The 16,855-nt window shown below is 41.8% G+C and overlaps 1 pseudogene; it reads right to left on the bottom strand.

The window, feature by feature from the left end:
- On the bottom strand, window positions 1–8,576 carry LOC121042020 (proteolipid protein 2-like; annotated as a pseudogene).
- Between the last annotated feature and the right edge of the window lie 8,279 nt (window positions 8,577–16,855).

Genomic DNA, 16,855 nt, shown 5'->3' with positions numbered 1-16,855 from the left:
GCCACCCAGGCGCCCCAAGCAGAACATTCTTAAATGACTATTTTCCCCACTCACCTTCCTGTTAGTGTCTGAGAATTAAAAAATAGAATTATTACTAATACTGTTTGGTGTTACCACCTTGATTCATAGTGAAGTACCAGCAGTTTACCCGTTTATTTTCTGCCTGGACTATGCACCCTTACCTGAATGTTAAGGCCTCCTTTTGGATACTGTAGAAGGAAGGGAGGCATAGGCACACGCATAACAACGGCCATACCCAGGATGGCACTTTTACTTCAATTAAAGGGCTGGGAGTTGGCTGGGAGTGTTGTGGGGCTGGGGAGGAGTTATTTAAATGGAAGTGTTATTTGCAGGTTGCAGAGAGAAATGAAGGGAGTTCACCTACATGGCACCATCTGCAGGTTCAGTAGGGGCTGCTCTATGTTTGTGCTACGTCAACGGGAAGGTGATGTAAGGGCATGATAGCCACAGAGGCACGTACTGATTAGGCCCGTACCCCTGCAATGATTTTGGAGTGGTTCTTCAACAAGGACAAAAATAGAGGTGATCAGATGGCTGCTATGAGGGTTCAGAAGAAGTCACTTCTAGGCCAGTGATGATTTGTATCTTGGTGTGCAGGTCACACGTGTAGATGACAAAGAAGATAGCAGCAAGGATCATCTCCACTACTGCCAGGGAGGAGTGTCCTGGTGTGGAGGCACTGAAGCAGATCAGAATCACCAGGTACCATATAATCTCAGCAAAGAGGAGAATTCCCTTTCATGTTCATGAAAAGTTGGTACAGGATGCCCACCAGCTGGAGGCTGACAGGGGCTTGGAATCTGGCACGGGGTGGGCCGGAGTCCCTTGGGGCACAGATCTTGCTTGCTTGTGTAGTCAGAGATGCTTGCACACCCTGTCATCTTGCTTGCTGTCTGGCCAGAAAGGGGGCTCCTGTGGCAAAGGAGGGACTGAATCACCTTGCTACCTTAGAAATTTCTTTTCTTGTTTTTTAAATGTTTTAATGTTTATTTATTTTTGAGAGAGAAAGAGAGCATGAGGTGGAGGAGGGGCAGAGAGAGAGGGAGACACAGAATCTGAAGCAGGCTCTAGGCTCTGAGCTGTCAACACAGAGCTCGATGTGGGGCTCGAACCCATGAATCATAAGGTCGTGACCTGAGCTGAAGTCAGATGATTAATTGACTGAGCCACCCAAGCTTCCTTGTACCTTATAAATTTCTTAAAAAACACAGTATATAAACGCATTTCATTAGCAGAGCAATAACATTAGTATGCCTTGAAGTCTCTGGAAAACACTGTACATGCATGAGAAAAGGAAAGTGACAAAAGTGAAAACATGTTGGTATTATAACAAAAATAGTGTGAACTGAACCAACCCTCAAAGAGTCTGAGAGATTCTCAGGAACCTGGGCTCTAGTTAGAGAACCAGTGTCGAGGATAGATGGAATATACTTACACCAAATGCCAGTAAGTAATTCAAAACATGACATTTTCCTCTGCAGCACTAAGACCACTCCCACCAGACCTTGAACTCACTCACTGAGGGCACTGATCATACTTTATTTTTACTTATATCCTTGTTACACCTCCTTGTTCATAAAAAATGAACAATGCTTAATAAATGTTCATTGAAGAAATTTGAGGAACTTTTTATTTCAGAAAACGTGGTGAAAATATTTTTAAGTGTTCGGTGCCCTCAGGTGGCATAATATTGCAAGGCAATTTAGAAAAATACTGCACGTATTATTTTTTAATCCTTAAACCCAGTTTGAGTTTAGGTTGCTACTTCTATGTGTTAATAAATCTTTTCTTCTACCCCAAATTATCTTGCATAATTCAAACAAATTATTTGGATATATTCCATCCCTCATGTGAAACAAACAAATAGCCTTCATTATATAACAAAACCATAAATCTGTATGCCCTTTGATCCAGCACTCCTCAGAAAAAAATGGCAGGATGTAAAGATAAGTTCTGGTTCTTTCTTTTTGCTATTTCATATGAGTGTATATTTCCTCACATATACCTGTATTTTTGCCACCATATTACATATAAATGGTATGTGTATGTATCATATACCTATATAATATAGTAGCAAAAAGTCAGTAGAAACAACCGAAATGTTCATAAATAAGGGAATTTTGAATAAATTATGATACATCCATTCTATGGATTATTGTGAACCTATTAGAAAGAATGAAGTATATCTATATATTACCTGAGGAAGTATCTTTGAAATATTATTAAGTGAAAAAAGAAAATTGTAGAATATTATGTGTAGTTTAATCCTATTTTAGAGAAATAAAGAGGAGAAAGAAGTCTATATGCATCTATATTTGTGTATCTTTGAACATAGAGAAAGTTATGGAAGGATTCTTTAAAAAATTTTTTTAAAACTATGCATTTTGTATGTGTGTATTATATATAACACACATATATATACGTTATATATAGTATATACACATATATACATATATATTATACATATAATATATATGTGTATATATATATATATATATATATATATATATATATATATATTAACCAGAGGCCATTCTCTACCATTTCCTCTACCAAAGAGGGCAGAACTCTTTGGCTGACTCCAGTCCTACTTCCCCTATCCTACTGCACCGAGAGGTGGACATTGCAGATGCAGAAGTTAGGGAAGGATTCCTAAGGTTGATTACTTCTGTGGAGTAGGGATTGGATGGGGATGGAGACAAGATTATCTTTACATTAATTTTTAATTACTGATGTAATTAATGAATCCATATATTTGTAACCTGGAGCCTTTGCATACCACTCCTGGCCCTCTTCCCTTCTCTCTCCCTTGTTATCTGTTTAGTATGTGGCCTTCCTGATATTTTCTGCATATTTACATGGTTATTTATGCACATGGAGAGAATTTGTAGTATTAAAAAAAGTACATGACACCATGCCATATGGATCTTTCTACAATATACTTTTTTCCCTTTACTGTGTTTTTTGGATATATATCCATGTTAGCACATGTAAACTACCTTATTCTTATGAAATGCTGAATAGCTTAAGTAATCAATCATAGCATAGATAATCAACCATCTATTTGGCTCTTCCCTTGCTGATGGGTAGTTAGATCGTTCTCATTTTTTAGATATTACAAACAATGTTGCAGTCCCCACCCTTGTAGCCTTGTATACGTGTTCCTGTTTTTCTGGGAGAGTCACTAAGTGGTGAAATTGCTGGGTCATAGGGTATGCAATTAAAAAAAACAACAACACAGTTATAGGGCACCTGGGTGGCTCAGTCGGGTGAATGCCCAACTCTTGATTGTGGCTCAGGTCATGATCTCACTGTTGGTGGGTTTGAGCCCTGAATTGGGCTCCACAGGACAGTGCAGTGTGGAGCCTGCTTGGGATTCTCTGTCTCCCTCTCTCTCTGCCTCTACCCCATTTGTTCTCTCTCTCATTCTCTCTCTCTCAAAATAAATATACTAAAAAAAAAAAAGTTTCAAAAAGGATTTTGTGGAAAGGATGCTATGACACTTTAAAAATGAGTCTAAGTTTTAAAGCCAGCATGTATGCCAGGTAATGAAAAAAAAAAAAAAAAAAGAAAATCCATAAAAGTCTTTGCTAACTCTCTCTAGACATGTGAATGAGATTAGGTGGATTTTTGCCTGTCTAGGCTTTCTCTAGGGATTCTTCCCATCTGAGGCAGGAGGTAGAGAAAGTCCCCTCAGACAGCAAAGACTAATGAATCTTCAGAGAACTTATTTCTGACCATATGGCATCTGGAACTTAACTGCAAGGATGAAAAAAAAAATCTTTAAATTTACCATTTGGTATTCTCTCACAGTTTTGGCATGAGAGAAAAGCATCTTTGAGCACCAGATGATTTTATTGATTTATTTACTTTGTTTATTTTTCCTTTAAAGTTAATTCTACCCCTAACATGGGGCTGGAACTCACAATCAAGAGTGATCAAGAGTCACATGCTCTGCCAACTGAGCCAGCCAGCTGCCCCAAGATTTTGAGTATGTGAAAATAATGGCTGAGGGAAAAAAGTTCTTTAGAATTCATAGAAAAGTGTCAAATGGAAATGTTTCCTTCTATGACACCACCAGTTGTTGTAGAACATACTCAGATAATTTAGTGGTGGTTTTAATAGAAATAAAACTACTCAGCTAATGAATTTGTTAGCTTACAGGATGTTCTTAGGGAAGACATCCAAGCAGTACTTTCATACTTGTTGCAAGTGCATCACTTACCAGCAGAGGGGGCCAAAGAGCTTTCCATGATTGGGAAAATCCCTGACTACAGAATTCGGGTCAGGATCACCTTTGCCAGCCTAATGGTGCAGCCTATACAGTGTTTAAAACTTTGGTGTCCAAGAAACAATGTCATAGCTTTCATTAACATTATTAAAAATTTATACATAGAATAACATATGCTTATTTTTAAAAATATAATACTAAAATATAATGCTAAAAAACTAATGCAAAAAATGTTTTTGTATATAAAAATAGAAAATGATACAAGATATACCTACACTCTCCACTCCTTCATTCTCTTCAGTTCTACTGTCCAGGGGCAACCATTTTCAACTCCTGTTTCTTTAGCCTTGGAAAAAAAAATCATGTATCTTTTTCATAATACAACATCAAAGCACAGATTTAAAAAATACAGAAGGAAGCTAGGTGAAAAATATTTTTTCTCTCCCACTTGTTTTCCCAGCCTCCTTTTTCCCTTCGCTAGTGGCAGCCATTGTGAGCAGTTCACTGACTATCCTGCCAGAGGGAATCCATTTGATGCATCTTTGACAAAATAATTGCAGAAATGCAATACATGCATATGGTTCAAAATTCAAAAGCTTCCATTAGGAATTCAGAGAACAGTCTCACTCTCACCTCTGCCTCTCAGAGGTAACATATTAACTCATATTTCTGAATTTATCAATCTGAAACTTTAGCTACTGGCTTTATATTAGGGTAGATGGTTGGCCTCTGGTGTTCCCATCCTCATTCCCTTCTCCAATGTCCTGATGTAAACATAACAATGGCATCATTTTGTAGACCATACTTTTTCACTGCTGAGCTTAATATTGGGAGTAATTTTTCCTTTCGTTTAAAAAAAATTTTTTTAATGTTTGTTTATTTTTGAGAGAGAAAGAGAGACAGAGTGCGAGCCAGGGAGGGGCAGAGAGAGAGGGAGACACAGAATCCAAAGCAGGCTTCAGGCTCTGAGCTGTCAGCACAGAGCCCGACGCAGCGCTTGAACCCATGAACTGTGAGATCATGACTTGAGCTGAAGTCGGACGCTTAACCAACTGAGCCACCCAGGCGCCCCCATAATTTTTCTTTTCTTATATAATATTTAGTTAACCCGGTGTTAATTGCTTCACTTTTTCATTGGCTTCACTTTTTTATGCACTTGGCCTTGATTTTGCATGCATATCATCTGATTTGTCAAATGCCAATGATATTTTCCAAATTAGCAAACGTATTTTTTCCCCTTCTCTGTCTTCTTGCTTTAGGCTGAACTGCTTGTGGTCTGAGCCTGGACAGAGCTCCTGTCCTCCAACTTGCCTTCATCCCTTAACCCTGTTGGAGCTCCTTTTGCCTGGGTCCCATGTGTTAAATTAATTAAACAAGGAGGCCATTAGACTGAAGAGGTTCTAATGCATTATGGCCTATGCAAACAAACCAAAATCTAAGCCCATAAATGCCTCAAAGTTACAAAATTGAAATGCTAAAGACAACCAGTCACAGACCGCCAACTCGCCTTTAAGTTATAACCAGTTATATGATTTCCTTTCTTTGCCTCCACACCTTCTCTATATAAGTTTTTCCCCTGCTCCTGTTGGGGAAGCCCTCCTGCCCACCTCTGGTTTGACACTGCCTGAATCAATTTTGGCTTTAACTCTTAACAGTTTTAATGTTTAATGTTCAGTTTATCTTTAAACACATTTCATTTTCTGTGTTTATTCCCTTATTTGCTGGAGGGAACTTCCCAAGGACCTTCCTAAGAGAGAGTGCCTATTTAATATTTTGAATTCCTTTCAAGTCTGAACATGTCTCATTTCTTGATACATACTTTGGCCTGATGTGTATATGTCTAGGTTGGTAATCTATTTCCTGTGAAATTTCTCCATTGCCTTTCAGTGTCTCTGGTTGAGAAGTTTGATGGCATGACAATTCCTGATCCTTTGTATGTGACCTGCTTTTTTTCTTTCTTTATTCCCAGGCTCATGGAATTTTTTGCAGATATTACTTTGTGTAGGTCTTCCTTCATTTATTCTTCTAGGCATTGAGGAGATCTTTTCAGTTCATGGAACTTTCCCTATATTTCTTTACTTTCTTCCATCCAGCAAGTCACCTGCTGTTGTATCCTCTCCTGTAAAATTGTCCCTGTGGGTTATAGGTCTCCCATGCATTTTGTATTACTTTAGTGAAGTCCTGGAAAGATTGAGGACATAACATGGGTGCTCAGTTGGCCACAGAAAACCAAGTGTTTGTGTCCCTTTACTTGTTGGAGGATTCCTGAAAAAGGGGCCCCCTGGGAATCTTTGGAAAACATCTTCAAAACACGAAACACAGAACTAGCAGAATATCTTTAAGTAAATGGTTTTGTAAGGGGAATGTTATAGAAAAGGCCCCCTTCTCTTTTGACCTTGTCCCGTCCTCAATGCCAGAATTAAAGTGGACACTGTAGACATGGAAAGGCTGCATTTTAGAGAAATTGACAGGGAAGCATAAACAGGATGTGGTGGCTGCCTGGCTACGCAGAAGAGGGTCCAATAGACTACCAGTGATGGTGTAAGCTTTGCACCTGGCCCTGCTTAGGGCAGATGAGCAACAGAAGCTTCTTTCTTTCTCCACTGCCTCCACCCCTCCCATAATGGGGCTCTTTCACCTTGGGTGCCAGATCCCAGATCCCTGTATCACCCTGGTGGGCCCCTTCTTGGCCCCAGACAAAATCCTTGACTCCATTGTGCTTCCCTGCTCTTCTCTGCTATCAAAAATTGACTTTTTATTTCTTTTTTTAAAAATTATGTCTTGGGGTACCTGGATGGCTCAGTCGGTTAAGTGTCCAACTTCGGCTCAGGTCATGATCTTGTGGTCCTTGAGTTTGAGCCCCGTGTAGGGCTCTGTGCTGACAGCTCAGAGCCTGGAGCCTGCTTTGGATTCTGTGTTTCCCTCTCTCTCTGCCCCTCCCCTGCTTGTGCTCTGTCTCTCTGTCACTCAAAAATAAATAAACATTAAAAGTATTTTAAAAATTCTGTCTTTTAGATGTTGTATACACATCAATCCTTGCTCCTGTAGTAGTCAGTGGTTCTCAAATCTGAATGTTTAGTGGAGTTAGTTGGGGAGTTTTAAAAAATACAACTGTCCCATCTCTACTTATTCACAAGGTCTGGCGGTGAGGCCCGGGAGTCTAGACACTGCTCCACAGATGCTTGGCCTGATAGGGAAGTGCTGGAATAGCTTATGGCTTTTCTTAGCTAGACAATTACCCTCTCCTTAAAGAGACCATGTTGAAGTGACATGATGGTGACTTTTGTGGTTATGGCTTTGTCATGTGGTCCTTTGGAGTCCTTCCTGCTCCCATGTTGATGGCACTGGTTGGTGACTGACAACTAGGAGGAGAAGCAGAAATTGTGTTTCTACTGTAAGCAACTGTCATGTATATGGTAAAAAGACCCTTGTCTTTTTAAAAATTTTTTTAATGTTTATTTTTGAGAGAGAGAGAGAGAGAGAGAATGAGCAGGGGAGGGGCAGAGAGAGAGGGAAACAGAATCTGAAGCAGGCTCCAGGCTTTGAGCTGTCAGCACAGAGCCCGATGTGGGGCTTGAAGCCATGAATCACAAGATCATGACCTGAGCCAAAGTCGGATGCTTAACTGACTGAACCACCCAGGCTCCCCAGAAGACGCTTGTCTTTAATTTAACCGAGTTGTCTTTAAATTTGGCTATTTCAGTGACACTTGAGGGATAGTTATCCTTAGAAAGACTGGGAGGGAAAAGAAAATGAAAAGTTAATAAGGATTATTATAAGGATTTGTTAAAGTTTTTTGATAAAATAAAATGAACACGAGGGGGCAGCAAACCACTGCTCAGAGGAGGGTCTGCACAAAATTCAGTAGGGCAAAGATTGTTTTCTTAAAAATTTCATGTGTTTGTTAAATATCTTCTAAAAAAGGTGGCCCTGATATCAGAGCCACTCTTCCCTGAATGATAGTTTCAGTCTTTTCAATGTTCCCTTCCACATTATCCTGATATCCCATATCTTCTCATGAAGCACATTTGAATGTGATACTTGACACTTGAGTGTTTCCACACACTGGGGCCCTCATAGGGAACCCTCCTCGTTCCTTTCCCAGAGACTCCTCACACTGATCCTCCAAGGACACTCCATCTCTTCTGGAAAGAAGCAGCTTGGGTAGTTCACTGACTGTATCTTGAGGGATGAGGAAGTGGAGGTCTTTGAGTATGGAGTTGACCAAAGCCCTCACACAGGTGATAGCACTCAGGCGGACCCGATCAGGTGTGTATGTGTGCTGAGGGATGACCCCGAGGCCCTGCGATATACTGAGGGACATTCTGGATAGCCAAAGGCTAAGGGGTGTATGGCTAGGTATTTTATTCTACATCACCTATGTCTGTTTCCTCTGCTAACTCTGGAAGTTATTACCAGGTTATCTTCTTAACTAGAACTTTCCATAGTCCATCCAAACATGGAAAACAAAAACAAAAACAAAAATGATGTCCTGCATTTTTACTGTTTAAGTGGCCTGATATGGTTGTTTTTGCTGAGAGGAAGGAGTTTTTCAGTTGGTATTCATAGGGCCTTGGTACCATATGATGTTTTCTGGTAAGTACTCCTAGGGGAGACTCCACCAGAGTGTGGGGTGTTTGTTGGGTTATGGTATTCTCTTCCATGAGCTGTGTGACCTTGAACATGTCACAGAACCTCTATTTCCTCATTTGTAGAAGGAGGGAGTTAGCCTAGAAAGTGGCTCTTAATCAGAAGTGAAGACCAGTGGGTCTGGTTCGAAGCATGTAGGTCCCCAAGCTACATACTCTCCCACAAAGTCACAGTGTCCACAGGTGGGCCCCTGGCATGTGTAAGTGGCTGGTGGGGGCAGGGAGACTGGGAACTTAGCCTACTCCAAGTGATTCTGGTTAGCTCCCCAGGGGATGAACACTCAGGTTAGGATATTGCAAATATTCCTTCTAACAGACACTCATTCACTCATTCATTAATTGACCAAAAATTCAGCAAAAATATGCTGATGTAAAGGTATTTATAATTCCATTTGGAATTCAGATCCACTAAAAAGTTGCCACAAAGATTATACAGAGCATGCCAAATACACACATGAACTGTTCCAATAAATATAGTAATGGGTACTTGGTCAGGTAACATTAATATCATTATTTTTTAAGTCTCAGTGACCTGATAGTAGCTGATGAAATGAAACCCCCTGGGACATAAGAACCAAGAAGTGAGTGACACTGAATGAAGTAGCTGCTGCATGGAAGGTTCTGGAAAGAGAATCTGAAGTTCTGTGCCAGATACCCCTATGCTGCACAGCGATGGTGTGATCTAGGCAAATTGTCTTGGATTTCTTCATCTTTCTTAATTATTCCTTTCCAATGGGGATTATAAAAACTTCTGTTTATTGCCTGGGATGAAGACTAGGATTAAATGAGATCACGTGTGCAAACACACTTTGTAAACTATAAAAGCCACAGGTCTTAATAATAATATTGCCTTCCCTGCCATCTGGTCTTCTATCAAGCAGGAGTGGTGAGAATTTTCCCCTCATCCTGCATCTTTTAAAGACAGCAGTAGACTGAGTGTTTTTTTTTTTTTTTTATATATGAAATTTATTTGTCAAATTGGTTTCCATACAACAGCCAGTGCTCATCCAAAAAGATGCCCTCTTCAGTATCCATCACCCACCCTCCCCTCCCTCCCACCCCCCCCATCAACCCTGAGTGGGTTTTTAGTATGCACATGGTGAGTGGCCACTCTGTTTTCTCTCTTTTACTTTCCATGAACCACAGCAGTGCACATTTTCATGTGCTCGGCCTCAGCCAACTCCTCTCTGAAGTTCCCTTCATACAACATCCATCTCCTGCACCAAAAATTGTGCCCTGTGGTCCAAAGTACCTCAGCTGAAGCCTTTTCCATTTTATTGTTTAGTTTCCCTGTAAATGTTAGGCTTGTGGTGAACTGGGGCCTTGGAGATACAATAGCTCCATTTTGGTTTATTTGGGATAAGATTCCTGAGAAAACAAAGCTGAGTGAGCCTGAGAAAAGCTGACCAATGTGTCCTGCATTGTCCTCCTCATCTCTCCCTTGAGGGGCAGGGGACTTTCATATCTTTGTCTTGGGCTTCAAGGTAAGCCTTTCTTGCTTCAGATATTGAGGGTCTTTTTTTATGCTTCTTCATTTCTAGAGTGAGGAGAGGGGTTGGTGCATTTGTTTTACAAGAGGGAAGGAACATATTGTTTAGCAGGAGAGGCATTCTGGGATCAGATGGACCAAAGAAACAGGTGTGGAGATGCCATAGCAACTGCTGTTGTTCCTAGGGAACATGGTACCCTGGCCCCTTACAGTTTCTTCCTAAAGGAAGGAAGGGAAAGGAGGCATTGGATGACCTGATTCAAGATCACTCGCAATGCTAAATTTGTAATGAAGTCTCTGCAAGACGCAGAAGCTGTGCACTTTCTTTCTAATTTTACAAATCACTGGGGGAAAGTTCTGGCCTCACGAAGAGAACTGAGGAGATGGCCAGCCCTGTACCTCTGCTCTCCCAACTCCCCTGGCCCTATGTCTTCTCAGTCACTCTCAGTGGGCAGCTGTCTTCTTCCCAGGACACATGCTCTGCCACTTAACAGTGATCCCCAGATGAAGACAGATGGGGAGTCAGGGTCTTTTTTATCAGCGCTGAACTTGGGATGGTTCCTGAGTTTCAGATCAGTGCTTCTCATACCCTCTGTAGGGGAGGACCAGCTTAAAAACAGTCCTAGTCCATCACAATTTTGACAGATATAACACAACTGTCAAATTTCTATAAATGTTTCAGAAGACTTGCTTTCAATTGCTACCTGAAGCCATTCTGTAACAGTTCTCGTCCTGGGACAGCTGTATGGGCCGTGTTTTGGGAAGCACTGCTCTGGAAGACTGTGAAAGCCCACACTCTCCAGTCCAGGGCTCACCACTGCCGGGCTGGGCAGGGTGCAACTTCCATGCCTCAGGCCCTTCACCTGCAGATAGAATAGGGCAATGACAGGGCCTGCCTCCTGGAATTGTTGTGAAAATGAAGTGCGTTAATCCACACCGACCTCTTTGAACACAACTTTGCTATTATTAAAGTGTGAGCCAAAGGCTAGTCAGTCCCAATCGACAATCAGCTCTTGATGTTGAAGGTGTTTGTGTCCCTGGGATGGTAGCCAAGCTGGTAATAAGGGCAGAACTTTGAGCCAGCCGCCCCTGCTCATCACAGTAGATGGCAAGACCTCCTTTCTCACCCATACTCATTCAGGTGAGGTGGAACTGCAAACATTTCATGCCTTTTGCTTTTTCTGCTTTTTTTTACAGTTTGTCTGTAGTTTTGCTTGGGAAATAAGAATCTATTGAGTCATTGTGTTTATCTTCTTTATTTCTGGTTAGTTTCTCTTTCTAATTAAAATATACAGAAAATTCTAAGCTCACAGTACGTCAGGGGGATGTTTAGATCTAAAATAAACTTTTTGGTCAAGACTAAGAAACAAGGAGGAAGGACTCATTTAATACATTCACCTTTTCCTTTAGAGATCTTCAACTTTTCTCTTAGGTGAACAGCACCATTCCTTTTAATTAGTATAGATCATCTTATTTCTGGTTGGCATTTTACATTCTGACATGTTCTAAAAGCAGAAAATATCAGTAAGATGTTTTAAACCAACTGAATCATTCTTACCAAGTCATCAGCTTAAAGCTGATGCCTATAGCATAAACACTTTAAAAATGACCATTTCACTATATTCCATCAGAACTTGACCTCATGTTTACACTCTAGTTTTCCTAAAATACAACAGAAAACTGGGTGAGAAATTTCTATTTACAGTGTGAATCTTATTTCTCCACTGGCTTCTGTTTTGTTTAGAAGTTGCCTTTTCACAGCAGGTCTTGTGACTTGAGCAACACACAAAATAAAGGCTGCATGGTATTTCTGTGTTGAAAGGTCCCATTCAATCTGAGGGGGAGAATTGGTCAGATGAGCAATCGATGTGTGGCTCTCTGTACACCTACAGAGGAATAAACCACAGTGAATAAACTACACCAAGATAATTGACAGGGTGCTCCTTTTTTTTTTTTTTTTTTTTTTGATGGTGATTCTGGAGGACTTCACCTGTGTGTTGCTAGCCTCGCCTGCTCACAAGTGATAAAGGAGCCAAGCAAATGGCACCAATTCACAGTTCTCAGGGTTGCATGAGATGCAGGAGGACACCTGATTTACAATGGCCACCACCCTGCTGCCCCTAGAAGGGCTATTTGCTGTTCATGAGCTACTGGCTGCTCTATTCCCTGCAGTCCTGACTGAGCAAATGCCAAGTTATGTTCCTTGATGAGCTCGAGACTGTCACACTGGGAGTTCTGACCTCTCTGCCATCCTGTGTGTACCAGAGCACCTCCAGCTGAAGGACTCTCTCTGACTGGGTCTATCCCTGAGTCCTGAGCATCTCCCTCCGGGACTGGTGGACAGACTGTGTTGTTGGCCTCTTGCCGTAGAGGCACAACTACCTAAATGCCTTAGACGGTACCTATTCAGCTGCCACCCTCCATTTTCATCAATACCTTTAGAACCTTTCTCTAAAATCAGAGTATTTCTTTTTGGAGAATGTAACAGTCCCCTGGTGAATTTGTTCTTTGCAGTAAGCCTGCTCAAGGGAGTGATCGAAATATTTGAGGTGTTTCCACTGTATTCGTTGAAAAAGTATTTATTTGTGGGGCACCTGGGTGACTCAGTTGGTTAAGTATCTGACTCTTGATTTCAGCTTAGGTCATGATCTCATGGTTCCTGAGACTGAGCCCTACGTCGGGCTCTGTGCTGACAGCGTGGAGCCTTCTTGGGATTCTCTCTCTCTCTCTCTCTCTCTCTCTCTCTCCCTCTCTCTCTCTGTCGGCCTTTGTGGGCCTCCCCTGGTTACACTCACGCTTGTACTCTCTCTCTCAAATATTAAAAACAGAAAGTATTTGTTTGAAATGGATAAATATCATGGCCCCTCTGTTAACACTCTGCCCCTCCATTCCCACTCCCCACCCCCAAGGCATAGTGTCACTAAGTGGTAGAGTGTAAGATCACTTCTAGGGGCCCCATGAGAGGGACCTCTGTGCCTGATAGAATAGGATAGTCACCTGAAGCCTATCTGCTCTGGCCCATTCTCTCTCCTCTTCTCTGGGTCTCTAATTGAACATATTTGATTTTCTCACTGTGACCTTTATATCTTTCCCCCACTCCCTTCTATATTCCATTCCCTTTATTCTGTGTTTCATTGTTTCTTGTGACATAACTTCCAGTTCACTAATTTTGTATTCAGCTTTCTCTAACCTGCTGGTAAATTGGTACATTATTTTAAAGTTTGGTTATTGTATTCTTAAGTTTTGAATTTCAACTGATTTCTTTTCCAAATCTACAACATTACTTTCTCTCTTTTCCAATTTCATGCCAAAATTGCTCAGGTTTCTTTTTTTTCTTTTTGATCACATTGATTATAGTAGTTTTATTGTCTTTATCTGGGATTTTATTATTTGGATTACCTGTGTGTTCATTCCTATTGTTATTGTGCTATTATTGTTCATATTGTCCTCCCTTTGAGGCCTGGTTATGTTTGATTGTGTGTTGGGCTCCACATTTGAAAACATTACTTGTAGAAATAATTTGAGGCCTACAATGGTATCTCTCACCAGAAAGAATTTTATTTTGCTTCTGCTAGGTGCCTGGAGGTAACTAGAGGTGCAGTCCAGGTTAAGGTAATATAATTGCAGGGTTTCAGACTTTGTGGGACACTCAAAAAACTTTTTAAAAAATGCTTATTAATTTATTTTGTGAGAGAGAGAGGGAGAGAGAGGCAGAGAGAGAATCTCAAGCAGGTTCCACACTCAGCATGGAGTCTGTCGCAGGGCTCGATCTCATGACCACAACATTACAACCTGAGCTGAAATCAAGAGTCAGACACTCAACTGACTGAGCCACCCAGGCACCCCTACTCAAACAACTTTCAATCTGGCTGCATCTGAGAGCAGGTTCAATCGTGGTTCGCACTTTTTTCTAGAGTACTGCTCTCAGGGTACCAACCAGTGAGCAGCTCCCTGGAGCCCCTTTATGGCAGGTTCTGTCTTTTGCTCTTCTATTCTCATGAGCTACTGAAAGTACTTCTTTGCTTTTTAACTACCTCTTTAGGGCAAAGGCAGCCCCAGAAGTGGGGCCTATCTCTCTGAATTTCCATTTTTTAACTAGACTATGGCCATGTAATTCTTCCCTCTCTTGTTAGCCTTTATGAAAATATTTTTGTATAATTCATCTAGCTTTTAAAAGTTGTCTTCAGCAGAAGAGTCCATTTGAATGATCTGGTTTGTCTTTAATGGAAATAGAATTTGAGAACAGTTCTGTAAAGGCTGGCTGGTGTGTGTCTTCAAGGAGAGAAACTCCCAGCTGCTTGTTCTCGGCTTCTATGCCATCAGAAGTCAGGTGTATGCTCACCAGCGCCCCCTACAGCAACAAAGGAAGCACCTCACCTGGGGACCTCCGGTCTTGTCATTCTGTATCATATACCCAGGGCTGGCTTGAGGATGTAGCAGGTGGCAAATTCAGAACACAAGTAGTAGTACAGAGTATACTCTTAGGCTCTCAGTGTAGTGGCAAAATCCTGAGTCTGTGAAATGTGAGGAAAGGGCGTGGTGTCTGAGAGAAGGCAACAAAACCGCGTCTCCAGACGCAAGCTGGAGTGGGCGGCCAAGCAAGAACCTACTCCCACACCACCTTCTACCGTGGACAGTGCCCTTATATGATCATCTGTAACTTCTTGTACGTGTCTACTTCACTGGCTTTCGAACTTCAGCATGCATGAGAATTATTGGAGAGCTTTTTATAACACACAAGTTGTTGCCATCACCCGCCGTCCTAGAGTTTCTGATTCAGCAGGGCTAGAGCCTGAGAATTTGCATTTCTCACAAGTTTCCATCTGGTGCTGCTGGTTTTGGCACCCCATTTTGAGAATCCCCAGTTTACTCTATCCTTTAACTAGATTATACATCTCTTAACGATGGGGACTTTAACTCCTCCTTGGTCTCTCTCCACCTAGCTCAGTAGTAGGACCCACACAGAACCTGCTTATGTAATACTCACTGACCAAATACCTTCAAGGGTTGTTGTGTGTGTTGGGTTTCATGGTAGCTCTGCTGTCTGTGGTAACAGTCACTTGGACAATTGATCTATATGTTTCCCCTGCTTGGGTTGTGGAGACAAAAGTGTTCTGGGCCAATAACTGCTGTTAAAGCACTTTCCCTCTTAAGGGCATTTCTTCACTTGTTGCTTTGAGAAATGAGCATACTCTCTGTCATGAACAAATGCTGCTAGTGACAGGCCCTAATTTCTAGAAATCAGGGCTGGTTAAATTTAATCTAATCACAAGGACAAAAGAACATGCACCCAGAAAGAGAAGCAAAATAAATATGAAGATAAACAGTCAAGAAAGAGAGGAAGAAAGAACTTTCAGTCTGAAACAGGTGGCTCACATACAGCGTTTGACCACTGTCTGAGTGTGTCTGGAGAAGGATCCTGGCAGTTTGGCCCTTGGCAGTTTGGCCTTGGTGTTTACTGTCCCCAGCTGGTGGATAGGGAAGGCCAGCCCAGTAGGTAGGTAGTGAGAGAAGCTCACCTTTTCTCAGGCACTTGCTGGTCTTCTCTGAGGGCTCTTTCTACCCTCTGTGGCCCAGTGTTTTCCTGATGTTAGGGGTCCCTCCTGTCTGATGAACTGGTAGGTGGCCAGACATTAGAGTATTAACGACTGAAGGGCATTTTCATGTTGTTTAGTTAAGTTCCACAAATTATTGATTACCTTCCAGATGTCAGGTATCTCTAGCTACTGGAAGTAAAGAAGGAAATGTTGCCCAGCCTCTTCTTTCATTCTAGTGGGAGACCCAAGGCCTTGTGGCAGGGGTGGGCAGTAGGCAAGAATGGGCTCAGTTGACTGGAGCACTTTAGAAACTGAAAGGAGATACTAAATTGAGAAAAAAAAGTTTTTGAAACGTTTATTCATTTTCAAGAGGCAGAGGAAGACAGAGCATGAGCAGGGGAAGGGAAGAGAGAGTGGGAGACACAGGATCTGAAGCAGGCTCCAGGTTCTGAGCTGTCAGCTCAGAGCCTGATGTGGGGTTAGAATCTCTGAACAGTGAGATCATGACCTGAGCAGAAGTTGCCCACTTATCTGACTGAGCCCCCGCCCCCCGCCAGGCACCTGAGCTTTTGCATTTTAAAGCAGGACCCTGAGGAAGAGGAGCAGCTCTTTCCTTCAAATAACTCTTCTGGTGGAATTTAGGGTGCCCTGACCCCTGGGGGTGCACAGGAGGAAAGCTTTCAAATGAAACTACTCTAGGTGACCACTGATAGGACCTTCTTTACTTAACAAGTATTTATCATTTGTAGGGGCAGCAAAAGTCACTTGATAGTTCCTTGTTCCTCATTTCAGAAAAATAAGAGACCAACTGATTAACTCAGAGCTCTTGAAAACAGGGAGAAGCCCTTACCCCACCTTTCCCATACTTACCTCTGTCTCTCTCCCACTCAGTAGAAAGTAAGTAAAGCCAAGGTCAGTAACAAGGTAA

The sequence above is a fragment of the Herpailurus yagouaroundi genome, unplaced genomic scaffold (genome assembly GCF_014898765.1).
Source record: "Herpailurus yagouaroundi ecotype Mexico unplaced genomic scaffold, PumYag 29, whole genome shotgun sequence".
Taxonomy (NCBI): domain Eukaryota; kingdom Metazoa; phylum Chordata; class Mammalia; order Carnivora; family Felidae; genus Herpailurus; species Herpailurus yagouaroundi.
The sequence above is the reverse complement of the archived record's forward strand: the minus strand, read 5'-3'. Positions and strand labels throughout refer to the sequence as shown.